Raw genomic sequence first — 7,169 nt, 5'->3', positions numbered from 1 at the left:
CCATTCCAGAGCATTAGTTAATGTTTCTGTTCTATAAGGTACCAGGGGAGATGGCTCGGGGCCAGACCCGGGTTTATACACAATGAGAACAGTTTTTACAGCAGATACTGTCTGCTGTGAATTATAAGTATCTTTCATATAAATGTTTACCTTGTGACCCATTCCATACATCTGTTGTTTGTCATATAGACTGAAGGGGGTGTATCTTGGCTATTAAAACTTCTTATGGAACCCTTCGCGCTCCAATCCCTTTAGTGGGATTGATTTGACAACACCCAGTGAAATTGCAAATTCAAAAACAGAAATACTCATAATAAGAATTCATAAAGCATAGAAGTGTTATACATCGGTTTAAAGATTAACTTCTTGTTATTCCAGCCGCAGTGTCAGATTTCAAAAAGGCTTTACAGCGAAATCAGACCATGCGATTATCTGAGGACAGCGCCCAGCATACCAACACATGAAAATCAGATTTCAACCAGGCAGGTGCTACACAAAAGTCAGAAATAACGATATAATTCATGCCTTACCTTTGAAGATCTTCTTCTGTTGGCACTCCAAAATGTCCCATAAACATCACAAATGGTCCTTTTACTCGATAAATTGTTTCTTTATATCCCCAAAATGTCAATTTATTTGGCATGTTTGATTCAGAAAAACACCGGTTCCAACTCGCTCAACATGCCTACAAAGTATCTAATAAGTTACCTGTAAACTTTGTCCAAACATTTCAAACAACTTTCCTAATCCAACTTTAGGTATTTTAAAACGTAAATAATCAATCAAATTTAAGACGGAATATATTGTGTTCAATAGCGGATAAAATGAAAGTGGAGCGAGTTCCAGGTCGCGCGCCCCAAACAAAAAAGTACACTTGGCTTGACTCTTAGAAAGGAAAGGGCTACTTCTTCATTTCTCAAAGGAAAAACATCAACCAATTTCTGAAGACTGTTGACATCTAGTGGAAGCCATAGGAGCTGCAAGCATATTTCTATTAAAAGGGATTGCCAAAGAAAATGAATGGAAAACAGATTGAGCTCAACATTTTTTTTCCCTGGATGGATTGTGCTCGGGGTTTCGCCTGCCAAATCAGTTCTGTTATACTCACGGACAATATTCAGTTTTAGAAACTTCGGAGTGTTTTCTATCCAAATCTACTAATAATATGCATATCCTAGCTTCTGGGCCTGAGTAGCAGGCAGTTTACTTTGGGCACGCTTTTCATCCGGACATATAAATACTACCCCCTAGCCCAAAGAGGTTACATCTTTGTAGCTTTGTCTCAGGGCTCTCAACGAATCATCTGAGGGTGATTCGTCGACTAGCTATCATTATCGTAGATCACTCAATTGATTAACTTTGTGTGTTGTATTGATTTGCTCCCTTATTAATACGTGAATAAAGATTTAGTTTAAGTATAACTCTGACTTGTGTGATTAGTTTGTTTGTTCTCATTTGATAGCAAATAAATTAACCACCACATTTGGCAATGAGGATGGGATGTGAATCTTCACTTGGTGACCACTCCTGACGACCTGGGTAAATGGTGCACGAGGGATCCCTCAAACTTGGGATCTCAGAGAGACCACACTTCGGGAACGAAGCAGATTGACCCACCTTTGATCTGAGAGACAGCGAGCCGAGTGGATACCACGTCCCGAACTTAGTTTTAAAAAAGAAAGAGGTGAGTGAAACATGCAGAGTTGAGTTTTTAAGAAAAGCCTCTGTTACGTAGGCTCTGAGTGTGTATTCCTGTATGAGGGGGGCACCTTGGAGGCGTAAACAGGGCCGAGTCAGTGGAGGATGATCTGAGAGTTAGTCGACTCAAAGACACCTAACATTGGTCAGTTGCGGGCAACCTAGAGCCTTCCTGACACTGAATTGATCACAGAGGGGATTGGTGGGGTCTGTAGGAGTGAGGGGCCAGGGTGACTGTGGATTCTGTGTGAAGCACGGTACCTGGTGAAGCCCTATTGGAAGAAGGACCTCATTCTGAAAAGTGTCTGTGTGACCGTCCAAGTGACCCTCAGAAGTGGTGAATTCCAATTATTTTAAATTTGCTAACCAGGTATGCCCTGGGTTTGGTCATTTAGCGTTAAACATCTAGTATCTGTGTGAACTAGTTTTGGCCATTTAATGTTAAAACATCCGGAATCTGTGACCTGGATGAATCTGTGCGAACTAGGTAAGACCATTTATGATATAGAATAAGAAAGTAAGGTGCACCTGTAATTGTTTTAAACCTGTACCCCATTTTAGAAGTATTGAAAGATTTAAATGTATGAGTTGCATTATCATAGTAACTAACCATGAGATAGAAATGAGAAAATATTCCTGCAGGTTAAACTCTAATTGATTAGGCATGTTTGGGAATAGCATTGTGTGAATGTGATATGAGAGTTGTGTGAGTGTGTAAATAAGATTTATACATTTGCATAATAAGATGATTGAAATTTGGTAATAAGAGTTGATATAATGTTATTTTGGGGTTCTGTCCACCACTGCCCATCATAGAATATCTCTGGGTGGCATTGAGAGCGGGATGTTAGCAGCAAGTCTATTGTTTCTGGGAGGCTAGACTTTGCCGTGGTTTCTGGGGGGTTAGAAAACCGTTGAGGATTCCATGACAGGCCGGCCATTGGCCGGGAAACAAAAGTTGGGAGTATGTTTGGAGAGCTGCTTCGTAGCTGTGGAGAGTCCTTGAAAACGCAAATGGAATGGTTGATGTGAGTACCTAAGAAATTCTTACGCTTTATATGGATTCTCTGACGATATGAAAATATGATGAATTGTATGTGTGTATAATCAATTACTGGAGCTTTGATGAGGTAATACTGGGAATATAATGAAAGGCAACTTAAACAACCCATACGTAGGTTTTGAGTTGGTCCCTTTAATGGATCATTTGATAAAGATGAGGTTTTGAGTTGATCCCTTTAATGGATTATTTGATAAAGATGAGGTTTAAGCATTATTAAACTGTCTACAAAGTCTGGGCAATACGTCGTACAAAGCCTAGGCTATCCATCAAACTAATTATCATTCGGGATTAATGTGATGTAGTAAAGTAATTGAAATATGTTGCATGAGAAAACATAATCTGATTTTATTGAAAAGTGCAAGATCTGTTTCCTAGTCAATGAATGTCGATTTAACTCATTGACTGCAAATCCATTCCTTTTGTGCATGTGAGAATCTCTACAGAGAAACTCTTTGACCATTAATTAAGACTATTTTCTGGGAATTGTGTCGTTATTATGTGCCAGATGTTAAGACTACAAACCATTGTAATTGGGTTATTTGTAGGATTTATTTGTCATTTCAATAGCACTGGGTCTATGATATTGACAAAAAATGGGTTTCTGATTGTAATTCAAGTACTGGTATGTTTTGTCTGGACAGATACTACCGCCGGTGTTTGTTTAAGATATAAATGAACATTTTAACAACTTGCTTAGTTCAAATTGAAAGGCTAATTTATTCAACATAGATAGCGAGGCGATTTCGATGTAATACGTTGTCTGTTGCCTAAATGGTCTGCTGGAATAACAAATGAGAATGGAATCGTATTTAAATAACTTAGTTCATTTTTTTATTTTTATGGACTGACTGATGTATTTTATAAATTTGGCGCATTACATGTTACTTTTAAAGTCATGTACTTTTCATAAGTAGGAAGCCGAAAGAGAAGAGATAATTGTCAAGTTTGTTTTTAACCTTACGATAGAGGTAAGCGCAGAACGTGGTTTGAGAATGGGTTATATTGTTTTCCTACTGGTAAGAATAGAAGAGTTAGTCGTGCTCGCTGGGCTATAAGGGATGCAGTGGGTCATTTGCAGTGGAGGTCTGAATAGTTGAATCGGAAACTTTCTGTGATTTCGGATTACTCTTGCTGGGTTTTATAGTTTAGGTAACCCCAGTGAATTTGAGCAGGAAGTTAATGTATTCTAACATTATAATCTGTTTCCATTACGTGGAACAATGTCCGGTCATTAAAGTGGATTGCAGTTTTGAGTTTGAGATTATTCTTTATTTTTTACAAGAACAGTGCACATGAATCAACATTTCAGTAAAAGTGTCAGTTTTAGCCAGCAGGATCATTTTCAACCGCAGTCCCTGGGCAGGTTATCTTCTTATGGCTGCAGGGGCAGTGTTGAGTAGCTTGGATGAAAGGTGCACAGAGGTGCCCATAGTAAACTGCCTGCTCCTCAGTCCCAGTTGCTAATATATGCATATTATTATTCATATTGGATAGAGAACACTCTGAAGTTTCTAAAACTATTTGAATTATGTCTGTGAGTATAACATAACTCATATGGCAGGCAAAAACCTGAGAAGTTCCACGTCCTGTTTGAATTGCTTCTGAGGTGGCAGATTTTCAACCAAGCTCTCATTGAAATCACAGAGAGATATTGATGAGTTTTCACTTCCTACGGCTTCCACTAGATGTCAACAGTTAATAGAACTTTGTCTGATGACTCTAATGTGAAGGGGGGGGCCGAAGGAGACAGGAATTAGTAATCACTGCCATGAGGTGACCACGCATTGAACACGCGCCTTCACATGAGGAGGACATCCGTTCCACCGCTCTTCTGAAGTCAATCTAATTCTCCGGTTGGAACGTTATTCAAGATGTATGTTAACAACATTCTAAAGATTGATTCAGTACATCGTTTGACATGTTTCTACTGACTGTTACGGAACATTTGGACATTTCGTCACGTTATAGTGGATGCGCTTTGTGACTTTGGAATTGTTTACCGCTAACGCGCTAACCAAAGTAGCTAATTGGACATAAATAACGGACATTATCGAACAAATCAAGCATTTATTGTGGACCTGGGATTCCTAGGACTGCATTCTGATGAAGATCATCAAAGGTAAGGAAACGTTTATCATGTATTTTCTGGTTTCTGTTGACCCCAACATGGCGGCTAATTTGGCTATTGTTCTGAGCTCCGTCTCAGATTATTGCATGATTTGCTTTTTCCATAAAGTTTTTTTGAAATCTGACACAGCGGTTGCATTAAGGAGAGGTATATCTATAATTCCATGTGTATAACTTGTATTATCATCTACATTTATGATGAGTATTTCTGTTGAAACCATGTGGCTATGCAAAATCACTTGATGTTTTTGGAACTAGTGAATGTAACGCGCCGATGTAAACTCAGATTTTTTGTTATAAATATGAACTTTATCAAACAAAACATGCATGTATTGTGTAACATGAAGTCCTATGAGTGTCATCTGATGAAGATAATCAAAGGTTAGTGATTAATTTTATCTCTATTTCTGCTTTTTGTGAAAGCTATCTTTCGCTGGAAAAATGGCTGTGCTTATTGTGGTTTTGTGGTGACCTAACATAATCGTTTGTAGTGCTTTCACTGAAAAGCATATTTGAAATCGGACACTTTGGTGGGAGTAACAACAAGATTACCTTTAAAATGATAATAGACACATGTTTGTTTGAGGAATTTTAATTATGAGATTTCTGTTGTTTGAATTTGGCGCCATGCACTTTCACTGGCTGCTGTCATATCGATCCCGGTAGCGCAAGGTGCAGCCATAAGAAGTTATTAACTTCTTGGCGCACGGATCCCTTTAACGGGATCATTTTCGTAAACAACCGCTGAATTGCAGAGCGCCAAATTTAAAAAAAATACTACAAATATTTATTTTCATGAAATCACAAGTGAAATATACCAAAACACAGCTTAGCTTGTAGTTAATCCACCTATCGTGTCTGATTTTGAAAATATGCTTTACAGCGAAAGCAATCCAAGCATTTGTGAGTTTATCGATCACTAGACAAAACATTACGAACAGCTAGCCGCAAATTAGCTTGGTGACGAAAGTCAGAAAAGCAATAAAATTAATCGCTTACCTTTGATGATCTTCGGATGTTTGCAATCACGAGACTCCCAGTTACACAATAAATGTTATTTGTGTTCGATAAAGATTCTTTTTATAACGCGTTATGTTCAGAAAACCACAGGCTCGTGCCGGTCCTGAAGGGCAGACGATGTTCGTAGAAACATGTCAAACGTTTTTTATAATCAATCCTCAGGTTGTTTTTAACATACATAATCGATAATATTTCAACCGGACGGTAAACTATTCAATACTACAGAGAAAGAAAATGTCGAGCTACAACTCTCGCGCGCATGAACTAATCAAAGAACACCTGACGCGTTTTGATAAATCTCGCTAATTTTTCAAAATAAAAGCTTGAAACTATGTCTAAAGCCTGTTCACAACCTGTGGAAGCCATTTGAAAAGGAATCTGGTTGATATCCCTTTAAATTGAGGATAGGCAGGCAATGAAACAGGGATTTTTCCAAATAAAATGCACTTCCGGGTTGGTTTTCCTCAGGTTTTTGCCTTCAAAATCAGTTCTGTTATACTCACAGACAATATTTGGACAGTTTTGGAAACTTTAGAGTATTTTCTATCCTAATCTGTCAATTATATGCATATTCTAGCATCTGGGCCTGAGAAATAGTCTGTTTACCTTGGGAATGTTATTTTTCCAAACATAAAAATAGTGCCCCCTAGCTTCAAGAGGTTAAAAGAGAGGCTGGAATCAAGTATGATGCCTTAAAATGTACTATAATCAGATACCACCTGGAGCTTCTCCCCTGACACATAGACATCTGGCTCAGTAGCATCAGTTGCCCTCTTTGTGAGGAACATGCAGACTGTTTTTGAGATGCAAACATGAGTCACTGAGCCACTTTGTAACCTGGACCATTACAGTAGTGAGTTCTTGTGCAGCTTGTTGCTTGCTCTTTGCATGCACATATATCGCTGTATCATCTGCATATGTTTGAACTTCAGACCCAGTACAGACAGAAGGCAAATCATGAATGTACAGTATTGACTCTTGGGCGGCATGGTGGCAGGTAGCCTAGTGGTTAGAGCGTTGGGCCAGTATCCGGAAGATTGCTGGATTGAATTCCCGAGCTGACAAGGTAAAAATGTGTTGTTCTTCCCTGAGCAAGTCAGTTAACCGCCTGTTCCCCAGGTGCTGAAGACGTGGATGTTGATTAAGGCAGCTCCCCGCTTCAGAGGGGTTGGGTTACATGCAGAAGACACATTTCAGTTGAATACATTCAGTTGGACAACTGACTACGTATCCCCCTTTCCCTTGGGGCAAGCCCACATCA

This window comes from Salvelinus alpinus, chromosome 2 (assembly GCF_045679555.1).
Source record: "Salvelinus alpinus chromosome 2, SLU_Salpinus.1, whole genome shotgun sequence".
In the NCBI taxonomy this organism is placed as follows: Eukaryota; Metazoa; Chordata; class Actinopteri; order Salmoniformes; family Salmonidae; genus Salvelinus; species Salvelinus alpinus.
The sequence above is the reverse complement of the archived record's forward strand: the minus strand, read 5'-3'. Positions refer to the sequence as shown.